This window comes from Pleurodeles waltl, chromosome 11 (genome assembly GCF_031143425.1).
Source record: "Pleurodeles waltl isolate 20211129_DDA chromosome 11, aPleWal1.hap1.20221129, whole genome shotgun sequence".
Taxonomy (NCBI): domain Eukaryota; kingdom Metazoa; phylum Chordata; class Amphibia; order Caudata; family Salamandridae; genus Pleurodeles; species Pleurodeles waltl.
This window is the reverse complement of record NC_090450.1, coordinates 383,459,361-383,480,703: the sequence shown is the minus strand read 5'-3', so window position 1 is coordinate 383,480,703 and position 21,343 is coordinate 383,459,361.

Genomic DNA, 21,343 nt, shown 5'->3' with positions numbered 1-21,343 from the left:
GCCCTAACAGGTAATCACAAATCAGGGGAGGGCTCTGACGTCACCTGCTGGCACTGGCCACTCAGATGCTCCCAGAGTGCCCTGCCAACTTGGAATCCAAGATGGCAAAACCCAGGAACACTCTGGAGGAGCTCTGAGCACCACCTCTGTGGTGGTGATAGACAGGGGAGTGGTCAATCCCCTTTCCTTTGTCCAGTTTCGTGCCAGAGCAGTGACTGGAGGTCCCTGAGCCGGTGTAGACCACCTGTACCCTTCAAAGCATTTCCAGAGGATCTGGGAAGCTACCCCTCCCAAACCTGTAACACCTGTTTCCAAGGGGAGATGGTGTAACATCCCTCTCCGAAAGGCAATCCTTTGTTCTGCCTTCTTGGGCTTCAGCTGCTCAAGGAACAGGAAGGCAGAAACCTGTCTGTGACATGGCAGCAGCTTGGGCTGCCTGGAAACCCTCAGAAGGCTGTCCTGGCAGTACTGGGGATCCTCTAAGGAGCCCCCAGAGTGCATGGAATCATACAACCAATGCTTGCAAAAACCTTGGGGTATGATTCCAACAAGTTTGATACCAAACATTGCACATTCGGAGCTACCATAGTGAAGCTGTACATAGGTAGTGACCTATGTATAGTGCACGCGTAAAATGGCGTCCGGGAAAAAGGTACTGGATGACATGAGGGCACCTCGGCTTGTGCAGGGGGTGCCCTCGCACACAGGTACTCTGCTGCACCCAGCCTTCAGGGTTGGAAGGCCTGGTATAAGGGTGTCTTATAAGTGACCTGGTGCAGTGTAAATGGCTGTGAGAGGGTGCATGCACCACTTCACACAGACTGCAATGGCAGTCCTGTAGAAACCTTTGCATGGGCTCCCTATGGGTGGCAAAAGAAATGCTGCAGCCCATAGGGATCCCCCGGAACCCCAATGCCCTGGGTACCTAGGTACCATATACTAGGGACTTATAAGGGGTAACCAGTATGCCAATTTGGGATGAAATACAGGGTTACCAGTATGCAGTGATAACATTTAGAGGAGAGAGAGTGTAACCACTGGGGTCCTGGTTATCAGGATCATAGTGACACCGTCAAACACACTAACATCAGGCAGAAATTGGGGGTAACATGACAAAAAGGGGGTACTTTCCTACATCACTGAATCAAAAAGCATCCTTTGAAGTGTACAGGGGAGACCTGGTTCTCCCCTCCCTAGAATGTGCCCCACCCAGCTTACAGGAATGCATCAATCCACTAATCTGTCTGGGAGGAATCTCTCTACCTTCCTTCCACGTTTCAACATGCATATCGTGCAGATCTAGGTCTCCCAAAATGGAACCAGGGCCCCCATTTATTGTACTATTCAAAGGCACACATATACACTGTGCATGTATACAGCATACACGTACTGCACATTACTGTATCCTCAAAGTACTGTACCACACACAGGCACACATACATCCAGCATATGCATTTAACATGCACACTGCCCAGTACCATATCCTTTGTGTACTGTACCACTCATAGGCACACATACATCCAGCATATGCATTTAATATGTGTGCAATGTATCCTTAAGGTAGTGTAACATTCACTAGTAGACATACATTCAGCATATGCCTTTAAGATGCATGCACAGTATCATTTATGTATTGTATTGTACCGCTCACAGGTACATGTACAACCAGCACATGCATTTATCTTGCACACATGACACAGCACCGTCAGGTACTGTGTGACTCATAGGCACATAAACATCCAGCACATTAATACTCCGTGCAAGCACTGCTCAGTACTGCACTATCCCTGTATTTCACCGTTCCTGGGTGCACATACACCCAGCGCAGATACACCACTTCTGCGTTGCACAGCACCTCACACAAAACTGATATAGGTCAAAGGTGAGTTAAGCACACAGTAGCAGAAATTTAATAGTGAGTGAGCCTCTGGGTATCCGAGGCATTGTGGCTCTCTGGGTGATATAGATTAATCACCTGCAGTGTTTAATCCGGAAGAGCAGTGGGAGCCTCGGACAGCGAGCGAGCCTCAGGCAGTGGGAGCCACGAGCTGCGGTGGGAGCCTCGGACAGCGAGCGAGCCTCAGGCAGTGGGAGCCCCGAGCTGCGGAGGGATCCTCGAACAGATTGAAAAAGGCTGATGCACCGAAACGCATCTTCTGGATATAATAAAATTACAATTGGAACCTACGAGTGCTCCTTGTTCATTGTGGATGTTTGCAATTAATTGACATGAGGCCACGCTTACGGAAGGAGGAACCCATCGCTCAAGTGTTCAATGGCATTGTGTGGCTTCGTTCTTTGGTGCTCGAATCAACCTTCAAAACCGCCGCAAATGATAAACATTATGCCTGAGTGCCGAGGAGGTACACGCGGTTCTGCTGTGCCGAATCAGGATGCAGAACGTGATTAATACAGTAAAGGCCAGAGCTCTGGATGTAGCAGAATACCTTACACCCGTGCTAAAGTAAAATAGTTCAAGACTCGAGAGGGACTACATATCCCAAGCTGCTTTGAGGCCCCAGGACGCGACCATTTTCACCTGCACCTGCACCCACTTGACACCAATGAGCGCTATAAAGCGTGTGGGGGCACTTCGCTGTGCGGGACGCGCTAAAGACTCGAGAGGGACTACATATCCCAAGCTGCTTTGAGGCCCCAGGAGGCGGCCATTTTCACCTGCACCCACTTGACACCAACGAGCGCTATAAAGCGCGTGGGGGCACTTCGCTGCGCGGGACGCGCTAAAGACTCGAGAGGGACTACATATCCCAAGCTGCTTTGAGGCCCCAGGAGGCGGCCATTTTCACCTGCACCCACTTGACACCAACGAGCGATATAAAGCGCGTGGGGGCACTTTGCTGCGCGGGACGCGCTAAAGACTCGAGAGGGACTACATATCCCAAGCTGCTTTGAGGCCACAGGAGGCGGGCATTTTCAGCTGCACCCACTTGACACCAACGAGCGCTATAAAGCACGTAGGGGCACTTCGCTGCGCGGGGCGCGCTAAAGACTCGAGAGGGACTACATATCCCAAGCTACTTTGAGGCCCCAGGAGGCGGCCATTTTTACCTGCACCCACTTGACACCAACGAGCGCTATAAAGCACGTGGGGGCACTTCGCTGCGCGGGACGCGCTACAGACTCGAGAGAGACTACATATCCCAAGCTGCTTTGAGGCCCCAAGAGGCGGCCATTTTCACCTGCACCCACTTGACACCAACGAGCGCTATAAAGCGCGTGGGGGCTTTTTGCTGTGCGGGACGTGGACGGCCGTGAAGAGGCTGCCCTGGGTCACCCCCCTAACATTTGACCATTCAAGTAGGCATCATTGATCTTAGCTCTATGCGCTATTGCCAACACTGTGCCATCCCGTAGGTTGCTTCATTATACTGATACTCTGTAGAACATTTTATCACCAATAACCGTCCCAGATGTGTAAAAGAAAAGCAATAGAGGCTTGGGCAGGGGCTGTGCTAAAAGCTAAGCAAAAAAGACACAAGCATGCAGCTAGCAACTGCGTTATGGACAGAATTGACTCTCTTTTGGGAGAATGCAAAGAATTTTAACTACTCCTCAGGAAAATAATTCTAACGGCACTGTGGGGGAGCACTCCCCAACCAATAGGAGGGCTGGCCCAAAGAAAATTGCTGAGATTTTTGTGAAATGTGGGCAACAAGACACTGCCACTACAGGGCAGAGAAAGGGCAGGAAATTTATCACCCACACTACTCCATCTCTAGTGCAGGAGCCACCACTGGGCTCTAACGATTTAATCCAGTGCAGCAACCGCTTTAATCCGTTAATTAACACCCTAGAATCACATGATGACATCGACCCAGGTATCAGGGTGGATGGGCTAGCAGCCGCGAGCACACACTCAGCCCACATAAACCCACAGCACACTCAATGCATACAAGACTTAAAAAAAGGAAGTACTAGAACTTAAGCTCATGGTTAACTCCTTAATTGCAATAGTAAAACAGTTAACTCTTGCAGATGGCACGGCCACCATGACGCTTACCCAAAGCCCAACCCTACCAGGCACCATGACGACTCTGCCCATTCTTTCAGCACCCAGCTGTGATGGCCTCCTCCCAGTCGGTGCTAAGACCAAGAACGTACTCCACCCTCCTTCGCACAAGTTTAGGCGCAGGGAAAACACTAGACAACCATCACAAAATCCCCAAACTCATGAGCAATACTGCCCCAAGATACTCTGCGCAGCCTGTCATTGATTGGTCTCAATCAGGTAATGTAGTTCTAATGGTCAACATTCCCAAGTTAAACACATCAACACATAAGGAAGGGGCAGACTCTATTAAAAACAAGGCAATCCATTGGATTCGCCATGTAAGAGGCTGTCGCTCTGTAATACGCGAGGACATAATCAATGTAGCAAGATGGCCAGACCCGGGAACACACTTTGACATTTTAAAACTGACACTCAAGGACGGGACCAAGGTGGACAATTTGGTGGCCCTAGATGCTAGAACAAGCCCACCAGCACATTTGTGCATCCAGTTCAAATACCCTAGGCCACCTACGCACTACGGGGATTGCCCGAGCTACTGCCCAGCAAAAAAATGTATCTACCCTTGGCGAGAACGATTGACTTGAAGCTTTATCTAAAATCTACGCTGATAAACCACGCAACCAACTAATATCAATCACCCCCAGGCCTGCTGCAATCCCTAACACTGCCAGTGCAAGTATTCTCTCTCCCATTCATGACATATTCCCCAAGACCTTTGACAGTTTACTGTGCTAATATGACAATACTGCACCTTTCATCATGCAGGAATATTGCCCACCAAATCAAGAACCGATAGCCAAGCCTGCAAGCACTTCCCTCACCAGGGCCAGGTCAGCTCCACTAGAGGAACATCACCACTCACCCCAGGTCTCACTGACCAACATTGGCATTGATCTACTTCTTCCCACTCAACCATACCTGCCAAATCAATCTCTGGCAGCTAATCATGTAAATACCAGGCAACTAGACAGGATAGTTCAACCACTCACTGGGGCACGACTTGTCTCATGGAACGTTGAAATCTATTCTCCCTCTTCCATCCTTCACCCCTTTTATTGATGAACATGACATATGTCTTCTTCGAGAGACATGGTCAACCAATCCACTTTTTCGAACAGGCTATTCAAACTTCTACATTCCTGCCGTGCCCAGTACTAGAGGCAGGCCATCAGGGGGCTTGACTATTTGGATCACATCATCACTTAACTGTCATATATTACAGTTGCCCACCGATTCTCCCGACCTGTTAGGTCTTCGTCTATCATTCGGGCCTGACACTGTTGTGAACATTTTCAATATCTACACCCGAGGGGTCGGGGGGGTCAAGTCTCCAAAACCCTTTGTGTCCTGGCAGCCCTTTTGCAAAACTGTCCCCGCCATCATAAAACCATTGTGGCAGGTGACCTCAATGTCGCATTCAAACCTCTAGACTGGGATGATCTCAGGTGCACAGACGAGGAGGATCGAGCTTGGTCTATCCCCGCCCTGTCCATTCCACACATTAAAAGATGGACGCAGGTCGCAGTCCAAGTTAAGTCACTGACCATGGAATTCGGGCTCAGGGCGTTAAATGGCAGAACCAAATCAGACGCCAAAGGCCATCACACATTCAACAAAACCAACCAAACCAGCAGAATCGACTACTGTCTATTTGACATAAGATTATGGCCCCTAGTCATCGACATGACGATCGTTGAAAGAACTGAAAGTGATCATAATCCTCTCTCTGTTCACACGTTAGCCTTGGGCAACCTCTCGCCCACGATTAACTCCTCAGTAGCAGCACCAGAGGGTATTAGCCTGGTTAACGACAAACGACACTTAAAGTGGGACAAGGTTGCGGCTCTGCCTGCACTCATCAACGCAGCCAATAACACCCTAAAGACTACATTAATGAACCTAGAGGTGGGTCCCGCAATCCCCTATAAGGAAATAAGCTTAATCCACACCTCATGCTTCAGGGATATCGCAGCCCACTTCTCAGTATCCACAGCCCATGATGGTAAGAGACCCATAGGTAGGCACCGCTGGTTCAATAAAATGTGTCAGTCCCTAAATAAGCGCTTAATCCAAGCTATTAAATCTAAGGATGCCGCCGCCATCCGCCTAGCTAGAAAGTCCTACAAGTCAGCCATACGCAAAGCCAAGCGTGACCAAGACGATAAGTGGTGGACAGCACTTAGTAACGCTGTGTGCGAGAGGAACTGTAGTCTGTTCTGGTCCCTGGCAGCGCGAGGCCCGGAAAGCAGTGGATTGGACATTACAACCAACATCGCCCCGAAAGACTGGGTAGATCATTTTAGCAGGCTGTACTCCCATGACCATGATAGCCCCACTCCTGTCTGCATGGACCCCTGCCTAAACACTTCTTTAGCACCCACAACTGAAGTACCCCAGCTGTTCTCTCAAAGTGACATAACTTATTCCCTAGGCACCATAAAACGCGGCAGGGCCCCTGGCTCGGATGGTGTCCCAGCAGATCTGTTCTCAACCGACATAGCATCCTGGTCAAGATACCTCACCATCATAGCGAACGCAATAGCATCTGGGGCGCCTATCCCTGAGTCCTGGAAAGGGGCTATTGTTATCCCAATCTTTAAAAAGGGCGACAGATCACTCCCCTGCAACTACAGACCAATTAATCTAATTGACTGTGTGCAAAAAGTCTTCTGCCACTGCCTCTTGGGAAAGATCGAAGACAGGATGACTGAACATGATATCCTTAGTCCCCTCCAAGCCGGTTTCCGGAAGAAAATATCTACCACTGATCAAGTCCTCAGGTTCCTATTTTTATACTGGAAAACAGTGCTCATTGGTAAAGGGAGCCTTTATGTTGCTTTTGTGGATCTAAAGTCTGCTTTTGACCTAGTACCTCGCAACAAACTATGGGACACTCTCTCCCGAATGGGAATCCCGGAGCATATCCTAGCAATATTGATACGGCTCCACAAGGACAACTATGCACGAGTTAGGTGGGACAATAAGGGGCAACTAACTGATAGAATCCATGTATCAAGGGGTGTGCGGCAAGGGTGTGTCCTTGCCCCGACCCTCTTCTCTCTGTATATCAATGAAATCGTCCCTTCCCTGCTTAGAGTGGAGGCTGACGCACCATCACTTGGCACACAAAAAATCCCTGTCTTGCTCTTTGCAGATGATACTTTCCTGATATCCAAGACCCCTAGTGGACTAAGGAAACTCCTCACGTGCTTTGAGAAATTCTTTTCAACGCAGGGACATGAAATCAATGCCTCTAAAACAAAACTAATGACCTTTAATCCCCATAGATCCTTTAGAGGGAAGTTTACACTAGAGTGCAGCACACTTGAGAAGGTGGGCATTTTCAGCTACCTGGGTATAACATTGACTGACAACATGTCTTGGAAATCACACATAGGAAAGCAAGCCTTAAAACTAAAGCAAACAACAGGGGCACTATCAAAAAACTTCCACCTCTCATACACAAAACCAATTCATCCAGCAATACAGACATACGAAGCCCAGACTGTGACCTCAGCACTTTACGGGGCTGAACTATGGGGTTATGCCAAAATCCAAGACATAACCATTGCTGAGAACAACTTCCTGAGAAACTTTGTGTCCCTTCCGCCAAGCACTCCACTGTTCCCCCTTTTTAAGGATCTTGGCATAAAACGCATCAGTCATAAAGCCCGCCTACGCCCTCTGCTGTATTGGCGGCGGCTCTGGACTACCCCAGAGCTTGAAACCTTTACTGAAGCCCTGCAGGTTATTTTAAAAGCTGATCATCTTCACAGAATCCCCTGGCTATGATACATCAAGGGGTCACTTTACTCACTCAGGCTCAGTGAACTCTGGAATTCACCAACCACCGCCGTCTTTCCCTCGAAAAGCGAACTAAAGAAACTATATTGGCAAATGGCAGATCACGAAGCTATAGGGGCCGCACTTCACACTACATTATCTTGTGATTTTGTTAACCTAAAAGAGACATGCAAGTATGAAGCTTTTTGGGACATAATCACGTTCCCAATGGAAAGGAAACTGTAATTTCAGCTCCGCATTGGAACGCTACCATTAAGACTTTTCACCAGCCGCTGGTCAAACAAAGAATCAACCGCCTGTCCAGCCTGCAAAGCCCCTGTCGAGAATCTCCCTCATGTCCTTTTTGCCTGCCCCGCGTACACCGCCTCACGTAGGAAAAGGCTGGCCCCGGCATGCAGACTGCTGGGGGTCCGCAGCTCTGAAATCGCCCTGCGAATCCTCATATCAGACACTAGGCCAACGCTAGTGATCGCCGTTGCCAAGTTCCTCTGAGCTAGCTGGTTTTTCAGAAGGAAATTCTTATCTGTCTAATGATTCCAACAAGACTGTCCCATCGCACTGTGTGAGTGTATTTTATCTTTATTCTATTTTTTTATCATTATATGTATCGTTATATTTATTACCTTGTGTATTTATTTGTATTTATTGCTGCTATGCGCTTTTATGGCTCTTGTAGCCGAAATAAAGTTTCTTCTTTGACTTTGAGTGAGCCTCTGGGCCTCACTCCAGTAACACAGGTGATGGAGCAGGGGAAGTTGAACCTCAGACTCTTGGTGAAATCATCAAACAATATCCCCCACTGGTCGTATGGACCTTTGGTTGTCGACTTTGACACCAAGGGTAGGTCGCTCCCCCTGCCGCTGCAGCTCCTCCAGGTTCCTGAGTTCCTGAGACCCACCTCACAGTAAGTACCCCCCCCCTCCCAGCCCCTCGTTCTGCCCCGCGCTACTCACCCTCTCTCCTGCTTCTTTTCTTCTTTTCTTCTTCTCTGTTCTTCTGTTCTTCCTCCTCGCTCCTCGTCTGTAATCTTCTTCTGTACTCTTCTTTCCCCCGTCTTCACTCTTCTTCTCTTCTTCCTCATCTTCTTCTGTGGTCTTCTGCCCTCTGTTCTTCGTTTTTCTGTATCTTCTTCTGTGTTCTTCTGTGTTCTTCTATGTTCTTCTGTGTTCTTCCGGTCTTCCTTTCTTCTCTCCTTCCGGTCTTCTGTTCTTATGTTCTTCTGGTCTTCTGTTCTTCTTGTCTTCGGCTCTTCTGCCTCCTCCGTCCTCTTCTCCCCGCGCCTGCCCTCCTGCTCCTGCCTCATCCCCCTCCCCCACTCGCATCCCCCTCTCTATCTCTCCTATCTAACCCGTTCACTATCTACCTCCCTCACTCCTCCTATCTACCTATCTCTCTATCCCACTATCTAACTCCCTCACTCTCCACCTCCTCCTATCTTCCTATCTCTCTATCTATTTCCCTATCTATCGATTTCCCTATCTATTTTCTCTATCTATTTCTCTATCTCTCCCCCCTCCCCCACCCCCTCTATTACCTATCTTCCTATCCTCTCACTCTACCTCTCACCCTCACCCACCTCTACAACCCCCCCTCCCCTATCTTCTCAACCCTACTCCTATCTTTCTCCCTTATCTCCTAAACCTCCTAACACTCACCCCCCTCCACCCTTAAACCCCCCCCCAGCTCTTCTCACTCTACCTGTCCCCCCCTCCCTCGCGCTTTCCCGCACCGACCTCCTGCACGTCCCCGCCCCCCAGCTCCCATTCGCCCCCACCTGAGCCCTCCCCCCCTCCTACCTCATATGGCGGCCGCTGCGCGACCGCGCCACTGGCGCGCCGGAGGCGCGCCAGAGGCAAGCCCGTCTGCGCCCGCCCGCGCCCAGCGCCACGAACCCTGGTCCCCAGCTCTCCCAAGCCCCGCTGACCCGCTACGACCCCACCACCCTCCACGCCCTCAACCCAGGACGCTCCAACACCTGCTTCCAAGCTCACCCCAAACGCACCCATGGACCCTTCGCCTGCAACTCCTGCAAACGCACCTTCCACCACGCAACAACCACGACCACAAGCCCACGCGCCATCAACCACCTCAAGTGCATCCTAGTCAACGCTCGCTCCGTCCACAAACACGCCATTGAACTCTGGGACCTCCTGGACTCCATAGCACCGGACTTCGCCTTCATCACGGAGACCTGGATGAACGCCTCCTCGGCCCCTGACATCGCCACTGCCATCCCCGAAGGCTACAAGATCTCCAGAAAAGACCGCACCAACCAGGTAGGAGGTGGTATCGCCATCGTCTTCAAAGACTCCATCAGCGTCACCACCTCCACCGAAGACACCCCTCTCGCCGCTGAACACCTGCATTTTCAGATCAGCACCGATCCGAGGACCACCCTCAGAGGATCCCTCGTCTACCGTCCTCCCGGGCCACGCGCCCCTTTCAGCGACGCCATCGCCTACTTCATCTCCCCGCACGCCCTCGCCGGACTACATCCTCCTAGGTGACCTCAACTTCCATCTGGAACAAAACAACGACCCCAACACCACCACCCTGCTCGCCAACCTCGCCAACCTCGGCCTCAAACAACTGGTGAACACCGCCACCCACATCGCCGGACACACGCTTGACCCCATCTTCTCCGCCAGCAAACACGTCTTCTTCAGCCACGCCTCCGCCCTACACTGGACCGACCACAGCTGCGTCCACTTCACATTCCGACGCGAGACCCGCCACCTCCGCACCCAACCCATCCCTCGTCGACAGTGGAACAAGATCCCCGAAGAGCAACTCTTCTCCGCACTCGCCGCCAACCAACCCACCCTCACCACCGACCCCAACGACGCAGCCCTCAACCTCACAAACTGGATCTCCAACTGCGCAGACATCCTTGCTCCCCTCAAACGCACGCATCGACAGACCAACACCAAAAAACCTCTCTGGTTCTCTGACACCCTCAAAGAATCAAAGAAAACTTGTCGCGCCCTTGAGAAAGCCTGGCGCAAGGACCGCACCGCTGACAACATGACCGCCCTCAAGAACGCTACCCGCGAACACCACCACCTGATCCGCGCTGCCAAAAGGAACTTTTTCACCGACAGACTGGACAAAAACAGACACAACAGCAGAGAACTCTTCAGCATCGTCAAGGAGTTCTCCAACCCCAGCGCCAACGCCGTCACGCCCTCACAGGATCTGTGCGAATCCCTCGCCACTTTCTTCCATCGCAAGATTAGCGACCTCCACGACAGCTTCGGACACCAGACCCAACCATACACCACCGAACCGGCATCCACGGCCATCACCCTCAACAACTGGTCCCACGTCAACACGGAAGAAACCAAATCCATCATGAACTCTATCCACTCCGGCGCCCCTTCGGACCCCTGCCCGCAAAGCTGACGACATCATCGCCCCGCACCTCCAGACCGTCATCAACTCTTCTTTTTCTTCTGCTACCTTCCCCGAATGCTGGAAACACGCCGAAGTCAACGCCCTACTAAAGAAACCTACGGCTGACCCGAGCGACCTAAAAAACTTCTGCCCCATCTCTCTTCTGCCTTTCCCAGCCAAAGTAATAGAGAAGACCGTCAACAACCTGCTCGACCCCTCACAAACCGGATTCCGAACCAATCACAGCACTGAAACCGCACTCATCTCAGTCACTGACGACATCAGAACCCTGATGGACAACGGTGAAACAGTCGCCCTCATTCTGCTCGACCTCTCGGCTGCCTTTGACACCGTCTGTCACCGCACCCTAATCACCCGCCTCCGCTCCACCGGGATCCAAGGCCAGGCCCTGGACTGGATCGCCTCCTTCCTCTCAAACCGTTCCCAAAGAGTTTACCTCCCTCCGTTTCGCTCAGAACCCACCGAGATCATCTGCGGCGTACCCCAAGGCTCATCACTCAGCCCGACACTCTTCAATGTCTACATGAGCCCCCTCGCCAACATCGTACGCAAGCACAACATCATCATCACCTCCTACGCCGACGACACCCAACTTATACTCTCCCTCACCAAGGACCCCGCCAGCGCCAAGACCAACCTACAAGAGGGTATGAAGGACGTCGCAGATTGGATGAGGCTCAGCCGCCTAAAGCTGAACTCTGAAAAAACGGAAGTCCTCATCCTCGGCAACACCCCGTCCGCCTGGGACGACTCCTGGTGGCCCACGACCCTCGGCCCCGCACCGACCCCCACAGACCACGCCCGCAACCTCGGCTTCATCTTGGACCCTCTTCTCACCATGACCAAGCAAGTCAATGCCGTGTCCTCCGCCTGCTTCCTCACCCTCCGCATACTCCGCAAGATCTTCCGCTGGATCCCCGCCGACACCAGAAAAACCGTGACCCACGCCCTCGTCACGAGCCGCCTGGACTACGGCAACACCCTCTACGCCGGGACCACAGCCAAACTCCAAAATCGCCTGCAACGCATTCAAAACGCCTCGGCCCGCCTCATCCTCGACATACCCCGCAGCAGCCACATCTTCGCACACCTGAGACACCTGCATTGGCTCCCTGTCAGCAAAAGGATCACCTTCCGACTTCTCACCCACGCACACAAAGCCCTCTACGACAAGGGACCGGAATACCTCAACAGACGCCTCCGCTTCCACGTCCCCACCCGCCTCCTCCGCTCCTCTGGCCTCGCACTCGCTGCTGTCCCTCGCATCCGCCGCTCCACGGCAGGTGGGAGATCTTTCTCCTTCCTGGCGGCCAAGACCTGGAACTCCCTCCCCACCAGCCTCAGGACCACCCAGGACCACTCCGCTTTCCGGAGACTCCTAAAGACCTGGCTGTTCGAACAGCGATAACCCCCCCCTTTTTCCCCTAGCGCCTTGAGACCCGCACGGGTGAGTAGCGCGCTTTATAAATGTTAATGATTTGATTTGATTTGACTTCAAGTGTTGAGAGGGAGCTAACATTGGGGATACATTTTAAACGAAGTGAAACCAAGAGGCTTCAACATCAAGACTGGGAGGAGTGTATTTTAACCATAAAGATGGATTTTTCTAGTTATTAGTCAGTCATCAATAAGCAAATCTAGCAATGGTTAAGAAAATATCTGAATACTACCAGAATATTTAGGTATTCTAAATTTAAGAACTATGCAATACAGAATAGTAACAAACAATATGCAAAGTATACAAAATATCCAAATAATGTGGTCCATAAAGAAACCCACACTGTCTAAATAAAATATAAAAGAGATTTCTAAAGAGAAAGGGAAAAATGTGTCAGCATTCCATGAACCTCAGTAGATGTTCAGAGGAAACAAAAGAGTGTCTAGCATAAACTATTCACTGAGGGGAAAACCCCAAAACATAGAACACAATTGAAGGTTCCAGACTCATCTCATGGCGGCATTTGCCGGGACCCGGTAGACTCCCCAAATTCCCATTCCCACCCAATTAGGTACACATCTGCTTGTCCTTGAGAGTTTCATCTATCGAGTACGCCGGGTGCAGGAGGCTCCTTACACTGTCATCTTTTCATGTCTGTTGCCAGCTTTCTCTTCACAGGTCTCACTATCAGTCTGATAATACATACCAATAAACCTTTCTCTAGCTAACAAGGAACCCGATAACACACCGGCAGAGGAAACAGAAACACCATACTGATAAACTTTGAAGTGAGAAATTCTCAGCTAAGGCCAAGCGTCAGGCTAAGTTAACTTGAGAATCAAAATGGAACACATTACAGTATTATTAATCCTTAGCAATCAAATAAATATTATTAAAACATAAGTACATTCAGTAAATATAGTTACATTTATTATCCTTCAACTTACTAAATTATTAGAATAGTACACACAGATTAATGAAAGTAAACACACGTTGAAAATATGGATAACATGTAAATATATATATATAAATGATATATAGAAGGTGAAGTTTAAAATTATGGTGCTGCAATCCTCCCTCTAGTGGATAATATAGCCATCACGGATCAAATGAAACTTACTTGAGACCATCCCATAAATTGGTTGTCTTCAACATCTGGAGCCTAGAATTCTCTAGTTCCTTCATTTCATCGTGAAACGTACACTGATTCCCCACCCGTTCTATATCATTCCTTTTTCTCTTCATTCCCTTTCCCCCAACCACTGATTCCTTTGTTCTTGTGTATTTGAACCCTCTGAACATGGTAAACAAACAAACTTAGCAAATAGCATGACTATAAAAAGCTTGCATATAGGGCCTAAAAGTCCACCACCTACATTACTAAACCAATTACCAACAGAGGCAAATCTCTTTCTGTTCGCTTCCCACGCACCTGAAGCCTCTAATTCCTTCATCATGTATCAAATCAGTGATTTTTTTTTTTACAAAGCCTCTTATCTTCTTGCTTATCCGGTATGTAAGTGCAACACTGATGGATTTTCAACATTTTACAGAATCCGCCTTCGTTTGACAGCAAAATATCACCTAATAGCTACCATCTCAGTGTCATTCGCTAACAACGATCCACCAGTACTAGTTGCTGTCAACTTTGATAGATAGCTTCTAGATCTTGACGTCGTTTATAAGAACTCTTACAGAGGGAATCATAGCTCCAAAAATATTTCTAACTATTTCAAAAACACTACTCCGCTTTCAATTGACAGGGAAACCCACTTCATGCTCATTTAAGTTTTCTACAAAACAGATTTTTTGAAATAATACTTCTAAATAACAGGTACAAGACCGATTCCTGGGTAGTTCAAAATATGCATGTAGGCCACACACATAATAGACCGCAGGAATACCAGGATCTTTCCCTCTAGTGAGCTATTCTGTATTTCCCCCTAACTCAAATGTATGTTCACGTTTTCTCCCATGAACTTATCATGTACTACATTTAATCCTCAATATAGATATAACTAGCCTCTATGTTGTCAATTTAAAGTTAATGTGGGTTGATTTTCCAACTGTTTGTGTTAAATTTCCTTACTCACCAACTATTCTTTACCCAAATCTCTTCCCATTTCCTCCCTCTCTTCAATCACCCTTCTGGTATCTCCCAACTCATTGATGAATTTCTTTTCAATTGTGGTCAGGGAGCAGGCCAAATTCTGTCTGTGGGCGTAAGCAGTATAAAGCTTAGTTGGAGGCTGAAAGAAACTCCAAATGGTTTCCATCTCCTGTGCATTAGCGTGGGAATTCCAGTGTTTGTACATTGGAACTTCTGAAAAGACTAAGGCCTACATCATGACTTTGGCGGTAAGTGCCACCTACCGCCGCAGCGACGGCCGCCAAAAGACCGTCGCCGCGGCTAACATACATCTGCCAAATAATGACCACAGACGGATTTCTGCCACAAGAAGGGCGGAAAGCTGGCTGTGGCCATGCTGGCGGACGGCGTTAAGGTGGCGCTGCTACCATCAGCAGCGCCACATCAGTAGACCGCTGCCAGACGTATTATGTTAAATTAATTGAATGTTAAGGTCCTTTCCATACTTTTGTACATATGTTGCACATTTTACATGCTACCTATTTTTAAGGCTGCGCCCATGTTTTGGATGTGGGTGCCAATCCAGGCTAGGCTTCCCTTGTCTATTTGTTTGCTTTTTTGCCTTTATAAATTCCAGGTACAGAGGCCTCTAAGCTGTAATTGCTGAGCGAGGCAACCCTTCATACAGAAAAAAGTTGCAATATCAAGTATTACGGAAAGCGCACAGAAGATTTTTTACTGAGGACAGCCCGACAATCACAGCAATGGAAAACTTACTTAATTTCCGCTGGAATGGGGAAGGGGGAAGCAACAATCAACATGGTTTCTTGGATGGCACTGTGGCAATCTAGAAGAGGACACAGAGCAGACAGTATAGGCTAATTAGGCTGAGGCAGCTGAACCTGTGAATGAAAAGCTCAGATCACCACCTTCTCAGCAGTCTTCATTCTGTATACCACCTGCCACCAGCCCGGGACAGCCTACTCTTTACTTTTGTGTCTACACTGCCAGTGGCACTGATCACAGCTTATCAGGAAGTCGATTCAATTTACCTGAAACATGTGCTGTAAATCTGTTTACACTGTGTGATTAGTGTCACTGACGATGATGCTAATTATGTGCACTCTCACCCACCCGTAGCTCTCCAGAAAGCCACAGTGCAATCTCAAGGGAGACATTAGTAAATGGGTGTCCCTTCATTGATTGACATACAGTAATGGGCAGCAAACGGCTTAAGCCTTAAGCGCCTAGCTGCATTGCCAATCATTATTTGTATTAATATTATTTATTATTATTATTATTATTGTATATCTATTATAATATTATTTGTATAGGGTGGCTTGTCAACCGACTGGATATTCAGGAGCTTGAAGCAGGTGTTTATTCGAAAACCCAGGTGTTTGAATGTCTTCCTACGCCAGTTGGGGTGGGAGGGAGAGCGCTGGCATTACAGCCTGGCAGGTCTCTGAAGCCAGGGCTGAAACCAGGTCAGCCCAGCTAAACCTGTGACGTCTGGCACATGCATACCAGCAAATGTGCCATACAAACTGTCTTGACTGGCTTACTCTTGCTTAGAGTGAGGAGCCGAGTGATCCCATAATCTATATATTCCAGAATTCTTTATTTAAAAAATTAAAGTTAATAAATAGAGGTCAGAGCGGAGCCCTGGTACTCATAGAAAGGAACCACCACTGCATCAATGGTGTCAATGTATTCATAAAGCATCCTAAAATATGCATTAGAGTCCCACTTTGGTGCACCCTTGTTCAGCAATTTAAAATTCAATCTATATCTCTCTTTAGAGCAGAAACGTGGTTGGTGTAGGAATAGCTGGGGAACTAAATCCTATAAGCAAAGCAGTCAACACTATGATAGTAATGATTAAAACTTCTTTGATTATAGATATTCATAGCTTCTCTGCAACCAGACTGTTAAAGTAGAATAAGCAGCAAACAGAATTTCTCTGTAACTTTACTACTTGTGCAAATCGCAACAATGATTTTGATGATGTAATGTTGCTAGCCTTATATATAGCAGTCTTCATGAATCACCCCTATCCCTACTCTGTCTTTTTCTAGAATGACAACTCTACCCCTCTTCTGCAGCCGTTGCCCTAGGCATTATTCTTAATTCAATGAGCAAAAGTTAATTAGAAGGTCAACGTTCATGGGAAGTATCAAAATTCAGTTCCATAAGCGTTAACAGAAATACAGTTTGTTGTCTATCTTATTTAATTGTGGAATCAAAGTCAAAAAGGAGAAAGTCAAAAAGGAATCGCTGTGGCATGTTCAGTTTCATGAAGACTCTGTCGGCACTGCACTGTTACCACCCAGATCATAAAAGTCTTGGTCAATGTCTTCAAATACATAGGGCGGCCCTTCAGGGGCTAGATACCTCCTGCAAGGTACACATGTTCTTTTCGATCTCCTGACTGCTGGCTGTTTGTCTTCACTGCCATTCAATTCACTGGTATCAGTTTTTTCTGTGACATTTCATGGTATGCGTTCAACAGATAAACTTGGCTTCAGTCTCTGTCTTGGTGGCCATTCATCTTTTCCAGTCTTTTGCCAGGATCAGTCTCCACCTGTACCAAAGGTGAAGTGCTTCAATTTGCTCCAGGTTCAACCATGCTGAGTCAGAGTTCACCTCAACTCCTCTGTTGTTCGCACTCTCTGCCCCCTTGTGGTACTTCAGGGTATCCACTCAGTACTGACTGTGCTTCAGTGATTGCCCTAAGTCCCATCATCAACGGGACAATCCACACATTGGCTATGTGATGCATGAACCTAGTTAAGTAGCCTCCCGGACACTTAACGGTTGTGCTGGTCACAAGGATGACTTGGAAAGGGCCTTTCCAGCAAGGGTTTTTCAAACATGCTTCTTCACTAAGTCTCAGTCTCGGGGACTAAGGTCAAGGCACTGCTCCTGGTGCAGGAGAGCGATAGCAGCTCTGACTTAGTGAGACACAGAACGCACAACAGCACCACAACAGCCGATCCCATGCAGTTGTTGGGAATCATAGCATCTGTGATATTTGAAAATGCATTCGCAGTCACAGCAGGCATTCTTATTGCTCGACACATGATGGTTTCATGGTGACAGTCTAATCCTCCGATCAGAGCACTACAGAGACTCATCAGCACCAAAGGCAAAGCATAAGGCCACTTTAGAGATGTGGACACACACTTTCACTAGTCAAGACTTCAAAGTTCCATTGACCTGTTTTACAATTCCAGTTGCCTCAGGTCAGTCACTACTGTGCAACCGTTGGTCCAGGGTTAATTCTTGACATAACAATTTCAAGACCACATTATTGAAGTGAAGTCCCTCAGCCTGACTCCAGATAAGTCAGGAACCTGAAATGGGGTATCAACACTCTCAACAACAAGTTTGCTACTGTAAGATTGTCATTCCTCCTAGTCGGTATATCTTGACTCATGGGGAGAAAATTCACACAATAACCAGGACATATCTTGGCCTGTTACGCAGAGGCATTTCAATAAATTCCAGTTTTATCCTGTTATCCCTATGTGACTCAAAATTAGGGGTGCCCTACGCTAACTTCATCTGCTGGCACACAACACATTAGTGGCATAAGTTCTTAGCTATCAACCTGAACCAGGAATTGAACCCATTCTGTAGAAACAACCTTACTATAGTATCTCTCCCTATCTGTGCGACACCATGGAAATGTCTAGCTATCAGAGACTACAGACTCTCAGGCAACAAGGGTCTTCCAACTGTCGACATCCAGATCTCATCCTCATTCTTAACACAACCTGATTTGATCCAACGCTGCTGTTCAGTTACACTTCTAACAACCTCATCCCTTATCTTCTCACCACAAGCTGGAGAGCCTGGTAGCACATGCCTCTTCAACTAAGTTAAGAAAATACCTTTTCATTAGCACACTTTTTTCCAGTTTTATGGAAGCAAAGGACTCATTAGTTTCTCTAGACATGCAGGATACATATTTTTCCCATCCTCAGGTGCAATTGGGGGCCAGAGCCTATATGACGTAACAGTCCTTGCCACTTGGTGATGCCCCTGTGGTGGGGTGCACTGGAGGGTGGCCCCATACTACCTGAACCAGGGCTATCTGTACCAGAACACATGGAATGAACTCTCAGGTGAGCGCTGCCACCCACTAAGCAGGTTTCTGCTGGGCTTGGTGGATGGGTATTGCTGAAAGATAGGGTTTTGTACAATGTCTTTTATCTATGGAGTGTCAGGATACTTCACTTCGATTTCCTCAGAAGCAGACAATAACTCCTCAGTCCCGACCCGAGCTACTCACAACGAATTTTAATCCTTCGTGCTGAGTACCCCAGAGGGGGAAAGGGGAATGGGATTGTAGAGCGACTGCCACAGAGATGATGAACGTCAGTACTCAGTCTGCCTCTTCACGTCTAAGATTGGATGCAGCACCTGCAAGAGTCACAGTCGCAATTACTAGGGACATACAACATCAGTTTTACACTTTCTACTCTTAACACTTAATTCTCTTTAATTCTATTATTTCTTCACTCACCCTGAGTTCTCTGTAGCCTTGCTTCTCTCTATGAATGATAAGCTCTTCTTAAAAATGCTTATTACTGATTCTGGAAGAACTTCTCAACCTTTGTTAGAGATTGGTTTTATGTTGCTATATATATATATATATATATATATATATATATATATACAGTTGGTGATAATGCGTTCTCCAAATCAGCTGATGTTAGTTGGTTTCCACTTTACATTAGAGAGTTCAATTACGTTTATTGCATTGGTAATTCTTGCTTGTGAAAGTTTGTTTCTCCTGTCTTATTTTGACTTCTGTCAATACTTGTATTTGTAAATGATTGTTTATTAAAGTTCGTTTCTTCTTTCTTATTTCGACATCTGTTGATAACTTGTATTTGTAAATGCTTGTTTATTAAATTTAGTTTTCTCCTTTCTTACTTCGACATCTGTCGATAACTTGTATTTGTAAATGCTTGTTTATTAAAGTTTGTTTGTCTTTTAAACTCTACTTTGGTTTATTACTGTTGCATTTGTAAATGCTTACTTGTTAACATTCATTTCTCCGTTAAACTCGGCCTTCGTTTATAACCTTGGTATTTGTAAATACTCGCTTGTTAAAGTTTGTTTCTCTTTTGACTTTGGTATCTTAAACAGGGACCTTGTAAACATAAGGTTTATTCATACATTAAACTCTGTAGCCTTGCCAAACCTCCACTGGAACGGTCTACTATCAAACTCCTTGAATAAACTTTGACAATATTTATCACGTTTTCTGTAAAATAGTCTTCAAGTGTAATTTTTCCTCACAGGAGTTTCTGCTCTGAAGTGCGCTCTCTCTCCACACAGCTGATTCCTGTCAGACCTCAGTTGAAGTGCGAAGCTTCCAGCTGGTGAGCTCGTAATCTAGCAACCAACCGATTGCAAGACTAGAACTGTAACTAACCTTCAGGACTCACAACGGCCATCTTGGATCTTCTCTTCTTGATTCTTCCTTTGAAATAAGCGCAAGATTACTCTGCAAACCTTCTTCCAGTTTGGGCTTTGCTGTCTCCACTGAGGATATCTCTTTGCTTTTCTCAAGCATTTCTTTGATTTGATTTGGCAAGTTTGTGTGGTCATGACAGTACTCCCCCTCAAGGAACAGTTCTCCAATTTAGGTTTGCTTGGGTAGGTTCTATGAAAGTTTCTCACTAATCTTGAAGCATGTACATACTCGTGTGGCTCCCAGGATCGTTCCTCTGGACCATAACCTTTCCAATCAATTAGATAATAAAGCTTGCCATTACGGATTTTGGAATCTAAGATTTGATTGACCTCATACTCTTTTGCAGAGCTAATCTGGATAGGACTTGGAGGGGAGTTTTGACGTAAATTTGGAGGACTGTTCTTTAACAAGGAGACATGGAAAACAGGATGTATCTTTAGATGAGCTGGCAACTGCAATTTAACTGCCACTGGATTGATCATCTTGTCAACTTTAAATGGGCCTATAAATCGTGGCTGAAATTTGCAATTTCCTTTGAGGCGTAAATGACGAGTGGATAACCAAACTTTGTCTCCTTTCGAATAAATGGGGCTCTCTCTTCTTTTTCTATCAGCCTGAGTCTTATATGAATCTTTTGCTTGAATGATATTTTTTCTAGCCCTAACTAACGTGGTCTGCAAATCCCTCACCATCTCTTCTACTGCAGGCACTGAATCATTTTCTTTACCCAACGTTACATTAGGATATCTACCATGGTTCAGATAAAAGGGGGTGAACCCAGTGGTGGAATGAACAGCATTATTGTAAGCAAATTCAGCTGCCCACATCAACTCGGGCCATTCCTTCTCTTGATCAAATAAATTGAGTCTTAAATACTGTTCTAACTCTTGATTCACTCTCTCTGTTTGCCCATTGGTTTCAGGATGGTAACTGGTAGAGTAACGAGAATCAATTCCTAATCTTTTACTAAAGGCCTTTCAAAAGCGAGAAACAAATTGGGACCCCCTGTCTGAAACTAGAATTTTTGGGATACCATGGGCGCCTACTATGTGTTGTGTAAACAACTGTGCAACC